Source organism: Hippopotamus amphibius, chromosome 6, assembly GCF_030028045.1.
Source record: "Hippopotamus amphibius kiboko isolate mHipAmp2 chromosome 6, mHipAmp2.hap2, whole genome shotgun sequence".
In the NCBI taxonomy this organism is placed as follows: domain Eukaryota; kingdom Metazoa; phylum Chordata; class Mammalia; order Artiodactyla; family Hippopotamidae; genus Hippopotamus; species Hippopotamus amphibius.
In genome coordinates, this window is record NC_080191.1 from 100,180,868 (window position 1) to 100,194,955 (window position 14,088).

General features: G+C 41.3%; 1 pseudogene; it reads left to right on the forward strand.

Annotated features, from left to right (window-relative positions):
- Nucleotides 1-1,686: 1,686 nt before the first annotated feature.
- Nucleotides 1,687-14,088, forward strand: part of LOC130856085 (cyclin-Y-like protein 1) — a 42,003-nt pseudogene continuing 29,601 nt past the window's right edge.

Consider the following 14,088-nt stretch of genomic DNA (forward strand, 5'->3'; position numbering starts at 1 on the left):
TCTCATTCCATATCTAGTCACCAAGCACTTCTATTCTACCTCCCAAATGACCTCAAATCCTTTCCCTCCTCTCCAGCCTCTGCCACTGCCTTCAGTTTGAACCCTCGCTCCAGTCTCAGATGAACATGAAGTCTCTTAATGGGTCTTGTTGGGTCCGTCAATTCTCCTTATTGTCCAGAGTGACCTCACCACAAACCACCTGATAGTGGCTCTGTAACTTCACAACATTCAGTGCCTTTCGTGTTTCTGGGAAAAAATTCAAGCTCTTTACTCCAGCATCTGCTTGAGGTTAGACAGATCTAGGTTTGAATTTCAGGTTCAAGTACTTTGCAGCACTGTGACCCCAGACATTTGGACTTTCTAAGCCTTTGTTCTCACCTGCCCGAACTCATTGAAGGCAGGATTATTTCAGGCACACAGTGCCTGGCACATAGGAGGGATTAATCCATGTTGAATGAAGGGAAAGTATTTTAAAATCCACATCCAAAAATTGTTCCTCCTTAAAAAGAGAAAATCCTGATACACTCTGCCACTTCCAACCACGTTTGACTTCTTTTATGTTCTGATAATCACAATAAGGTGGCTTTAGGGATCCACACAATCAGGGATCAAATCCTGGCCACACCCCTGAGCAATCTTGTGACCTCGGGAATGTGACCTCGTTTCTGTGAAATCTGTACAATGAGGGTTTCTGAGAGTTTTGTTCCCGAGGGTTGAACGAGCACCCCACTTGGAACAGGGTTGGGCGCACAGTGTTTGCCAAATGTTAACTATCGTTTTCATCTTCATCAAATCAAGTCCACTTTGTGACTCTCAAGTCAATATGAGAAAATCGTGATTTATGTGTTGCTGTTGGCGGAAGTAGGGAAACCTGGAAACTCCTGCCATGGAAGAGGGAAACAGGCGAGAAAAAGCGAGCTGTTGAATCCCAGTGTTTCAGAGGTGGGAGGGAGGAGTTCGGCCCCTAATTTACAGATGAGGGAGGAAGTGGAGGGGTGACATGTCCTCAAGTCTCATTCAAGACACAGCCACAGCTCTTTACTGAGTGTAGGACCAGGGCCCCAGGGGTTGCTATGGTTAAACTGCAGGCAGAAACTAACACTCTTTGGAAGGCAAGAGGGGAGGAGCATTTAGTTACAAACAACTGTCAACAATTAGGGTGTAACTAAGTTCGTGGAGCAGTACATCAAATGAGGCAGCTGTCAGACCCAGAGAAACTGAGTTGCTAAGGGAACCGGCATGTTCACAAATGGGGCTTTTTTAGAGCCCACTGACTCAGGACAGCGTCCATTAACAAACCCCCATGGCGCTTCCCGCAGGACCAGAAAGCTCCGAGCGGCGCACGGTGAATGGACACCGGAGTCCCCAGCGCACTGCTTGGGGGACGGAGCAGCCACGGGGCGGGGGCAGGGCATTGTGAGTCATGTGCCTGTGCTCTGGGGGCACTTGCAGCAAACTCTAGTTGTGATTGGTCCACCGTAACCAGGTGACCGAAGGATGCATTCCGGTTGCCAAGGGCCGGTCAGGCGAGCGGCTTTCAGTCCGGAAGGGGCGGTGGAAGGAGGAGGAGCTCCGGCCGCGCTCTCTCCGCTCAGTGGCTGCAAGTCTCAGCGCTTGTCCAGTCCCCACCCCTTTTAAATAAGCTGGTCTGGTCGCTTCCCTCACAGACTAGTTGGCTCCGGGGAGGCGGCGGCGGGGGTGCTGCCGGGCCGGCGCCAGGGCAGGCAGGTGAGCGGCGGGCGAGGCCGCGTCTACATGCGTGGCGCTGCTGGTGCCTGCCGAGCCATTGTTGGGGCAGGGGGCGGCTGCTGAGTGTGGCGGAGTCGGGTGACGAGCCCAGGCGGCGGCGGTGAGGAGTGGAGGGGCCCCATGGGGAACACGCTGAGCTGTTGAGTGTACCCCAATGCCAGCCCCAAGTTGGGCCGGTGCAAGGGGTCGGCGGAGCCAGACAATGAGTCTGAGGTCTACGAGGCGACGGCCGGGGACGCGGTGGCTGTAGCGCTGGCGCCAGCTGCCGTGGAACCTGCCGAGTTGGACTTGGGAGCCGGCAAAGGCCACCACCTGCAGCACAGCAGTGACCGGGAGATGCCCGAAGGTAAGAAGCGGAGGGCGCGCCTTGCTCCTTGCGGGGTCGGCACTGTCGCCTCTTGGGCTTCCCTCTGGCGCCCGCCGCTCGCAGGGTCCCCCGGGAGGGAGCTGTCACCTAGGGCTTCTTCGTGCCCCGAGTTGGCTCTCCCAGGGCTGGGCACCGGGGACGAGGGCTGGCTCTGTCTGGCGTCCCCACCACGTATTCATTCCCTGTCGCGTCCAGCCAGTCTCCTTCCCTCTTCGCTACCTGAATGCCCAATTCTTTCCCCCATTCCCATTTCCCAGCCGGGCCTGTGACCCTCCCATCTGCAGCCCTTCTTGAACTCCATAGGAAAGAAAATGGTGGGAGGGGGGCTTAAAATAACTGGGAAGGTGTGAAATGTTACTTCCACCACTGCTACTTCCAGGACTGCAGAGAATAGGTTTTCTTTTTTTTACCCAAAGGAGACCCCCACGGGAGTTCTGATTACTTTGAAATTCCCACTTTGACACAAATATGTCTTCAGCCCCACAGCCTTAATTAACTGACTTCACGTACACGTTGCCTGTTCTAAGGGAGGGGTGGAGTGCTTCCTGAGACTGTTGGTCAAAAGTTTCAAAGGAGAGAAAACAAACTCGGTTGTAATTTGTAATACAAAGGTTTGGGAGTTAAGATGCCTTTTCCTGCAGGAAAGTGTTTCCATGGCAACCCCACCCCCCACCCCCAGTAGATTCCTATTCAACTTGAACTGTTTCAGGTAAAAGTTTTGAAGACTAAATGGCTGGGGAGTGGGCGGGTTGTCAGGGAGGAGAGGAGAGAGGAAAAGTTTGATTTTTGCCTCTAGAATTTTGGAAAGGGGTGGCTGTAGGTTAAAAGAAAAAATTCTGGGTAGCACAGTGGCAATGTTAAAGCCCCACTGGCCCATTTGTTTCATTTAATGCCAGAGATTATTTCATAAAGGAAATGTCTCATAGCTCTTGTGTTTACATTTTAGTTGTCTTTACGTAATTTCTTTAAAAGTTAGACTAATGAAGCCTGTGGATTCATCCATATGATGGACGTGGCTTTGTAAGTGGAAGGTACTCCCTTTTCCGAATAGTCAGATATTGTGAAATAATGAACAAATGATGTGAATTAATTGTAGCTTTAAACACAAATCATGTAAGTCCTTGTGAAAACTGCTCTGCTTGTTACTGTAAGGTAAGCCTCTAAGTGATTTTAAAAAAGTAGCATGGGATGAGAGGCCAAAATTTAATTCTTTTAAGATTTACAACATATTTTCATGTGTATTTCACTTGGCCCTTCCATCTACAAATAAGGCCCGTGTATATTTTCCCTGTGTTGCCGATGAAGAAGCCAAGACCTAGAGATCTGAAATGACTGTGTAACACAGCTACTCAACAGAAGAGACAGACTTCGGAGGTGATAGATACACCAAATTCAGTTCTTGGGGTGCTTAAAAAACGGTTTAGAGTGCACCTTATACTTGATAATTTATCCATAAGGTAGGCCTATCTCAGCTTTCTCCAGTTTTGATTCTTTCCTTTCAAGTTTATTGTACACAACTCAGAAGCAACATTTACCTCTCCATTCTATGTCTGTACATTCATTACAATGGATATGACGAAAAGTAGAAGTCATGAAATAGCCTCAATTTACCAGTCAGGTAAACACGTTGATATATTTTAAAGAGTTTGTTCTGGTGACCTCCAGTGGAAGCCGAGAATGCCCTGGACAGAGGGACATTAGAAGAAGCTGGTAAGCAGGCAGGTAAGGAAGGTACTAAGCATTTAGCATACGACTAAGATATGGAAAGTGCTAGACCAGGAACTGGAAAAGTAGAGTTGATGAGCACAGAATTTACCTTTTTATGTTTCACATGATTGTTAACATTTCATTTCAGTTTGTCTTTTTTTGGCATAATAAAGTGATACGAGAAACCTCCGTTTCAGCATTTGCCTGTTATTGTTTCTGTAGAAACAAGGTCAGAATGCCAAATATAAAATACAGGCACATTGAAAGTTTGCTCTTAATGTCTTTATTTCAGACAATTTTATATCAGTTTCTCTGGAAACTGAGAAATACCTACGTCGCTATAAAACATTTTGGCTTTTCTGCAATGAAGAATTACTTGGTTACTTAAGACAGAATCATACATAAATGATGCTCTTGTCTTGTTTTTCAGAAACATTTGAGAAGAACATGATTTGTTCAAGCCATTTCAAAGCAATAACTCCTAAGAACCTAGTATAGATTTCAGATAGACTCAAAAGAATTTTTTACTACCTTGTCTTTTAACAGTGTATCTAATATAACTGATGGTAGTGTCAGTAATAGAAAATAAGATGCTACAATCTTATTATCTGATTTATTCTTATTCATCAACTTTTCATAGAGCCTTTATGTTCTGACCTTAGGAGCTTTGCTAGTTTTCTGGTGAAAGGTGCTGTCTCAAGTGACCCCCTCCTCCCATCCTCCAGAGGAGTGGGTAGGGAAGGAATTGGCAATGTGATGTGGAAAAACCTCTGAGCAACAGATCTTTCCTCTTTCCAGTAGCTGTTTTAAACACTTTATTTTTTTTACTTTTTTTGTTGACAATATTAATAAACATTTGATGTAAAAGATTTAGAAAATAAGGAAATGTCATTCACTCATACTAGAATATCCAGAATTTTTATTAATATTTTGGTGTTGATTCTTCCTGAACCTTTTGTATGCATATACACATAACATTGTGTTTATTTTACAAAAATGAGATTGTTCTTTATGTGCCACTTTGTAACTTTTTGTTATAAAGGAAAGTAATGATGTGAAGCTCCTAGAGGTGTGCTGACATCTAGAGAGAGCTCCAGGATGTATTTGCATGCAATTGCAGGTAGCTCTACTGCCTGCCTTTTACCAGCTGTTTCCACCCTTTATGGTTGAGCATCTTTTATCATCCCATTATAATGCTTTATTCTGGGGACACTGAGAAAAACTGATGCGTTGTATTATACTTCCCTATAGAATTCTGATGATACACATTGTCTTATGACTTCATTAAACTCATAGGGTCATTTTGTAGTTAAGGTATTTTAACCTTAAGTGTGCTTCTCCCAAATTAAAGTTACCATTGATTTTTCACTAAACATTAGATTTCCTCTTTTAGGTTTTTGTGGTTCTTGGTAACCTCTCTCATGTCTTTGGTTCTGAGTAACTCAACTACTACTCTAAGAGATCTAAAATTAATGCTGGTCTTAGGTGACAGACACATCAAAAGACATTTTGCATTAGAAGAAATCTTAGATGATGTGGGAAGATTGGGAAACGTCAGTGGTTTTGGGTACACTGAAACAGATGAGTATCAGCACCATTCCAGAGGCAGGGCAAACAGCGGTTATACAAGACAAAACCTGTATTGTAACTCAGGTCCTTCCTTTCTAGCGGTGCCTAGGGGCTGACAACACAAGCATAATGTCAGGTAGTGAGACCCTGAGAAGAAAGAAAGTGAGGGTCATGGACTGGGGAGGAGGGCCGTTTTACATGGGGTGGTTAAAGACAGCTGCTCTCCTTACATGACCTGTAAGCAGTCCTAAGAGAGAGGGAGCCATGTGAGGATGCGGGAGAAGGGGCTTCTGTGCAGCTCCTCAGAAGGGAATACGCTTGGTGCACGCAAAGGACCGAAAAACACTAGTGACTGCAGCTAAGTGAAAGAATGTGGGAGGAATGTGGGGGATTGAGACCTTGTATGCCTAGTGGGCCTTGAGGAAAAAAGATGGATTTTAGTCTAATTGTAATGGGAAACCATTGAAGGATTATATGCAGGGGGATGATGTTAATTCCTAAAAAAAAGGGAGGGAGGTTGGGGAGGGTGGAGGGAGATCAGACCAGCGTCTGTGTGAAGATAGATGGTAATGCAGGCAAGAGTGGAGGGAAGCAAGGAGACCAGTTAGGCTGGTGCTACTGCCTATTCAGGTGAGAGAGCCAACAGTGGCTTGAACAAAAACTTGATACTAAGAAAGGCCTAAAATAGGCTGAGTTGAAGAAATTGAGTGAATCTAAAAGCCGGTTAACAACGGTGTGAATGGGACAAGTCACAGAAAAAGAAATACATATGGCCTTTAAACATATCCTCACACATAAGAGAAGTGCAAAATACAATTACTATAGTTTCTCTCCTGTTGGGAGAAAATGTAAAAACTTGGCACTGCCTTCTTTGGTGAGACTGAAGAAAATTACATTCATGCATTGCTAGTGGAAGTGTGAAATGGTTTGACCTCATGAAGGGGAAGTTGACACAATCTCACTGAATCCAGAGATCCCACTAAAGGAATTGATAATGAAGCTATATCCCGCAAATATGAAACCACATATTCACTAACTTTGGTTGCACTTCTTCGATAGCACAATATTGGAGATAATTCAGATGTCCAGTAAGGGACTGGTAAAATAAACTGGCACATCCACACAGTGAAGAATTAGGGGGCTCTACTGCTATGACTTGATCTCCAGGAGATGTTATGTGAGAAAAGCAAGGAAAGCATATACAGTAATCTCCATGACAGCAGCAGGAGAAATAATATGTATTTGCTTATTTAAGAACAAAAAAACCCAAGGAGTAATTCCTGCTGGTTGTGTGACTGTTATCCCCTTTTCCTTTAGTGGGTAGCCAAAGCACTATTTGCTTAAGACGGTATTTGGGTGGGCATGATGAGTGGACGTACACTTTCCTGTGGAATGCTAAATGTTCACTTTTTGCTTTTGAGTTAATTTGTGAAAGCTTTGCTTTGTCATTTATTGTGCTTTATGTAGTATATGGATTGCTCTTGCACTTCATTTGAAATGTTCTTACCATGTTCTGAGTTAGGGAGTGTAGGAATTCTTCTCTGAGGTATACATTGAGTTGTCCAAGGTGATAAAAATGAGTCTTGGTAGATCAGGACTGTAAATTCCAAATGTACAGCATAGAGGAACAGAATTTATTTGATGACATTATGTGAGCTTCTTTGGAATACTGCCTTTTTTCTCACCCCCCTTTTTTTGTTTGTTTTAGTGTGTTAAAGTAATAAAACTTTAGAGTTAAAACAGTTACATTGCATAATGTGAAATGAAATGAAGGTACCTTACAACCCAGAAAGGTTCTTAAAAGTCCAAGCAACTGAGTAAAAGGCTCTTTGGAAATATACAAAGCCAGGTATACTTACCTATATGTCACCTCTCAGTCATGATCACTAACACACTGATTGAGGATTAAAATAAGGCAAGAGTGAGAACCAAGGTAGAGGCAGGTACAGAAGCAGTTGGAAACCAGAGTTGGGGAGTTTGGAAGCCAGGATTGTCAGAAGCTGGAAAAGCAGGAGCAAGGCTTGGGCGAGCAGTAGACTGGCAGGTGCAGGAGCCTGTTGTGTGCCCTCTGGTGAGGCAGCCCAGCTCAGGGCTGGCTGGCAGGAACTCCCTGACTGGGGTGGACAGTGTGGACTCAAAGGGATGAAATCATCAGTTTACATGGTCATTGTAAGAGTTGTAATGTTTGTATTATGAGCCATAAAACTAATACACTGTGCAGTATAGGGATGCTAGGGTAGTTCAGTAAACACAGTAAATCTTTAAGGAAACTGGTGCCCAGCAGTTGGCCCAGAAACTGCTTAATTGGTATATATTAAAATTTATATGCTGAAATTAGTCTTTTTCTGAAATATGGTGCTTCTGTCAGATGATTTCTTGGTCACCTCCCTCTCCCTCTAATATTTTGACAAAGGAAAAATTATTGACAGTTTAATAGCATAATTTGAACACTTTTAGCCTTCAGTAATGCATTTCATTTGTTTTAAGTTGCCTGTATTTTCACATTTTTAATATCTGCATTTGAGATGGATCTGAAAAGGGATAGAATCTTAGATTGGAGGAGAAGTAGTATTCAATGTCAGTGGTGTTTTACAGGTTTCCTCTGAGGAATGTTTACATCAAGACCCGAGTTTAATTTTTTTTAATCATACTCTTTCTACATCGACCTATCATGCTGTCAAATAAGTTGCACTTTAAATTGATAATACAAGAGTGATGGGTCTTAAAATGCAATTTACATCATAACCCCTAATCATTAGCTCAGGAATATTTCTTCTGGATTAAACTATTCTTAGAGGTGTCTAAAGAAATAATTTTAGGAAGAATTCACATATCAAGTACACAGTAATTTCCTGAAATCTCTCTAAATTTGTGTGTGTGTGTGTGTGGGTGGGTGTGTGTGGTGGTGGTTGGGGGGCGGGGATGAGCGGGATGGTGGGTGGTAATGCTTTGCTTACTACGTTGGCAGTCTTACCCTGTGATAGTGAAGAGTAGTAGGTTTTATCAGTCTCCTTAGGTTCTTGGGAAAACAGTTAATGAGAGTGCAGAAACGTTTTAAGTATGAGTTTACTGTCTAATGGCTTATGTTATACAGTAAATACGCAACCATGGGGTGGAGAGCACTTGTTAGCACAGGAAGACCTAAATTGTAGACTAATTAGAGCCTTTTTTTTAATGTGTAAGAAAAGCAACTAAAAGTAATGGTTGTGAATTTGTGGGTTAAGTTTTAAACAGAGCATCGTTTTGGCTCAGATTTTTGTTCATGATATTTGATAAAGGAACGAACAAGTGACTTTTAGCTTTCCCCACCTTTATTGTGATCATCTGTACTGCTGATGAACCAGGTCTCCTTCAATTGCAAGTTAAAGAAAATCGATCTCAGAACAGCTTACATTTTTAAAAAAGTATTGACTTGTAGAACCAGAGTTCACAGAGTAAGTTAAGCACTGCTTGACCAGGAGTGAAAATGATCTCCTTAGAGCCTGTCTCAGTTCTGCTTTCCTCTCTTGATGTCTCCTGAAAAGGCTTTCCCCTCGTGATAGCAAGGGGAGTGTCTGGCAGCTCCAGACTCGCTGAGGATCCTGGAGCACAGCTCTGCCTTTGTCTTTTTTCTTGGGAAGTCCCAGGACAGCTGTGATCCACCAGTCCTTGGTCATGTGCCCATGTTTGAACCCCCTAGGATAGATTAGGGGTGTGCCAGCTTTTTTCTGGTCACTTGGGCTAAGTTTGCTTTGTTCTGCATGTTGTCATTTCTTTTATCCCAGCCTTCTTGATTTTTGTATTTAGATCCATAGTAGCACATCTTGGGGGGGCAGGGCGGGGGGATGTTGTTAAAACTTGCTTCTGTTTTGATTCTGGCACTTAATTTTCCTGGACTACCATTGAAAATTGTTAAGTTTTACCATGCCATAGACACTGATAAAATAATTTGGCTACTTTGCAAACATTTCTGCTCATGTTTTAGATTCAAGTGTAGTCTATTTACTTTCTTTTCGGTACAGGTAAGTAGTCATGAATCCTTTCAGAAGCCTTAGGTTAGAGGCAGCTGTGAAAGTCTCTGCCTGTCACTTTGTGTACAACTGAAATTTATTTTCCCATTGTTTCAGTTTTCAAATATGTAGGGGAAAAAAACGTTAAAATAATTGTATGGGTCTTTTACCTAAAAATGTTGAATGAATTATTTTCTCCAAAAGCAGCTTACTAAACTTCAAATTCAGTGAAGGAATTTTCATGAAGAACAAAGCAGTTGGTTTAGCTATGTAAATTTCTAATGCTGGCAGTAACATTAAAATGGATGGCTCAGATTCCTGCTGAACTGGGAAGTCCCAAATTACTGTTCGTGCCAAATTCCTTTTTTGGGGGAAAATGGGATTCTAGGTAAACAAATTTGTGAAATACTGGGGTTAGACAGAATTCACTACTAGACTGCTTAGTTTTTAATATATCAGTGTGTATTCTTTTGATTCTCTGAGAGTCAGGGATATAGTGTATTTCGCTTTGACCACCAAATCCCTCTGTAAAAAATGAAACAATTATTATGTGGTTTGGGAAATATTGCCTTAACCATTACTCTTTCTCTGAATCTTGGTCCAATTTCTTAAAAGATTGGTTAAGTGGTTTGAGATGGACTTTGCTGAGGAAATGTCATAGGGCTTTTATATTTGTTTATTTGTTTGTTTGAAAACATAACCTTACTATCCTATGTGGTGGCTGGCGCTTGTTTTGTATTTCTGCCTAAATAGAAGACTGTCCCACCTTGGTGCAAGGTGGACTGCAGGCAGACCCACCTTTTTATGTGGGTATGGCTAAAATTTTTCCCAAGTAGCCTTATGATCTGCTCCAGAAAGTACTCTTATTGAAGCCCCAAGTTAATCATGCAGCATGGAAAGAAGAAGTGAGAGTTTAGCTTTGGAAATAGAGGGCAAAGTTAAAAATCACTATCGTGGAAGTGTTCCTGTAGATTAGAACATTGAACTTTTATGTAGTCCTCTTCAGTCTGCCATGATGAATAGCCCCCACGTAAACCACAGCCAGCTAAAGGAGTTCATTTGTTGAATGGTGTTACAATTAGCCATTTGATTGTCTGAAGAACATTTGCCAAAAGCAACGCGCTAGTTTTTGGCATATTTGATATATTGAGCTGGTATCTGACAATAGTTGGCTACAGCATAGCTTGCTTCTTGAGACTGTTCCTGGAATGTGCTAGTAATATCAGCTGAAAGGAGGGCCAGTGAATTTTTAATTGATAAGTAGGAGGGGAGTCACATATATGGTTCATCTAAAAGTAGCATCGATTATTTAGGTGCAAGTTAAGAAAAGTTTTAAGTCATAGCCATGGTTTTATTCCACCTGTATGGAGAGTTTCTACAATTTTGCTGTTTCCCAATAGAATTTTTATATTGTTGGCTTTAACTAAAATTGCCTTTTTGTCATTACTAAAAGCTCTTCTCAAGACTATTAAAAGTGATTGAAATCAGTGTGTAGCTATTTTAAAAATCATGTATTTTTCTACTCAACTAAATTATCACACCTTTTTCTCTTCCTACACAGACTTCGCTTTGGAATCAAACCCTTCTGACCACCCAAGGGCAAGCACAATTTTCCGGAGCAAATCTCAAACGGATGGTAAGACAATGCTTTTTTTCCCCTGAGCAAAAGATTGAAGACTGTTTTTGTTTTGTATTATGGGAAGGATTTAGAAAAACTCTTACAATGGTTTAAATGTTTCATTTTTTTTTTTATGTATTCACTCATCTTATTTTAATATATGATGATTCAGTGTCCTTTAGTTGTCACTGTTTTAGTGAGGAGAACACTTAAACCATCTGTTGATACATTTTGCCACTTCTTTATCAACACAGTCAACTGGCCACATGATTTAGATGTGGTCTGTTTCTCCATGATACTTTGTTCTTTCCCCCTCTCTCCAAAGAGCACGTGTTAAAGATGAATGACAGGGTTTAGGTCAGAGTTAGGTTTTCATTTGATCAAATCAAAAACATCAGTTGTTATACATGGGAATTGAGTCTTGTGATTTTGGTCCTGTTTTACAGAGTGCTCAACCAGATGAGCATATCTCACATCTGGATTTATGCTACTCAGAACTTTTAAGCTATTCAAAACTTTCTCATCCTAATGTAGTGCTGTGCCAGGGTAATCAGAGCAACATGCCTTATGGGGTTTCACAGAAGATTATCCTCAGCATGTGAAACTCCTGTAAATTTCCTGTGTCCTGCTTGTTTTAAGAGGAGAATCAGAACTGTAGAATTTTTTGCATTCCTGCTTGCCTTCCGTAATGTTATGTTAAATCCTAGTTTATTTGCTAAAAAGCCACCCATGACCAACTTTTTCAGTTGATGACCAGAGCAGAAATACAAGTGAACCTTCCATAATATTTGAAGTGATGCAGCACAATAAAAAATGGAGTTTTCTTTTTTTCCCCATTAGATCGCTGGTTTTTATGAAAGGATATAACTCAGGAACAGCCAGGTGGAAGAGATGCAGAGGGCCAGGCACAGGGACAAGGGCTCAGAGCTTTCGTGCCATCTCCGAGGGCACCACATGTTCACCAGATTGGAAGCTCCTAGGGTTTTTAACTTGGCATTTTTCCAGTGTGTGTGCTTTGTCTTGAGACAGTCATTTCTGGTTAGGATTGCTATATTTCTCAGTTTCTTCCAGAGCCATGAGCTGCTCACATGTAGAGAGACTGTGGAGACAGTAAAAGAAAAGTGGCCCCATGCCCATCTCTCTCTTCAGCCTTAAAGAATTTGTGCCTGTAATGCCCATCCTGAGTTAAAGGGGGTAGTGTGGGAAAGAGTGTGGCCTAAGACCCTCTTTGACCTTTTATTCTTCTGGCCTTTGTTGGAGCAAAACAGTTTTGTGTGCTGTACATAATGTTCAGTTAGGTTAGCACACTCATTTTAAAATTTAAATTTGAGATAGGTTACTTTCCAGTTGTGTAAAGACCCATGTATTTTTTCAGTAAGGTATTTGCGTAGGTTACCAATAAGTGATTCAGGATGCTTCCAGGGATACTAGTGCATTTAGAGATGAGTGCCTGGCCAACTGGTTCTTCGAGTTTTCATCTGTTAGATGCTGGTATTAAAGTAAGCTGTGTGTAAATGTAGAATTAGAATATACTACTGAATAGAGTAGTCCAGCTGTGCAGCAGGGTACATTTTTTCATTAGCTAAATTTCTCACCTGGCCTAATTTGCTTTGTTCTTTTCCTTTGTAAATGGAGAGTCTTTCGTTTGTCCCTAATACAGAATATCTATTAGGTCAAAAAGTAAAACTAAGTTTTTAGATTTTATTTATAGCACTCATCTTGCTGGGTGATTTAAATTATCTATTCTGTTGGAAATTATTTTAAGAAATAAAATGGAATTTTATCTCATTATGTTATTGGTAATCCGTCAGGTAGTGACTCCTTTTATTTTTCTGTGGCATTTGTATCAGAATTCATCAGTTAATTTTTTTTTATTCTTAGTGCGAGAAAAGAGGAAGAGCAGCCATTTAAACCACGTAAGTAAACAGTTGAAAAGTTAAGAAATTAATGGTTTGAATTAAAAATATGTCTGTCATGAATCCTAAAAAATATGATGGATCCAGTACTGTTAGCGTGGACCTCTTTTTTGTAGATTTTCTAGCTCTCTTTTCCTAATTATCCAATGTATGCAGGAAAGTCTTTGACTTAGTAGTGCCCATTTTTTAAGGATTCTGACATTCAAGTTAAATTTCAGTAAGATGGTTGTAGTATAAAGATCTGCCTTAAATTCTTTTGCCTTAATCTTTTGATCTTATTTTTTTAACCCAAGTAATAAACGTGTAATAGGTAAGTTAATTTTTAGCACTGTCCATTAACTTCTTGTCATAGCAGGTGAAAGCTTAGTTTCCTCACTCCACCATGACCTTATTTCCCTCCCTCTGTTCCTTCAACATGTATCAGTTTTTATGAAATCAGAATCAATGTTTACATTATTAAGACTGTAAATATTATTTATTGCTGAACCATATCATTCTATGACTGTGCCTCCTCCTTGTACTCCATTCTTTTTCTTAAGTATTAATGACATTTGAGTACTTTTGCACTTCTCCAGGATACTCCAATCCCCCTTTCCTAGCCAATGTGATCTCATACAGCTCCCTGGCTGGTCTCCCTGCTTTCACATTCTTCATTTTTTCTGTGGAATTAATTTCCTGACTATATTCACTTGCCTGTTTTCTAACAGCTCTTTTTTTCCCCAAATGTTGTAACATTTGTCACATGCCTATCAAAAGTATTTTCCATCTACTAAGCCACATCTGTTCCACTTTTTTCTTGGAGATGCTCTTCCCCAACCTTTTGTCTTCCTACTCCCATATAGACTAGTTTTCCCCTAGGCCGGCTCTGTGTCTGTTTTCCTGGGATATCTGTGAGAAGTCATCTGGGATCTCACATAACTGCTCTCTTATGTTGGGTGCCTTATGTCCTAGATTCTCTGTTTCCCTCTGTCTTGTTATGCTCCCTTGTTTACTGGACACATTTTCCTGGGGAAAGGGCACATGAGCAGAAATTTTATAGAGATCTAGCCTCTCTGAAACTCCTATTTGATAAAGTATAGAATTCTAGCTTGAAACTAATTTTTGCAGTTCTAAAGACATTTCCCTCTCTTCTTCTCATTGACAGTGTTGCTCTTAAGTCTGTTGACATATGAT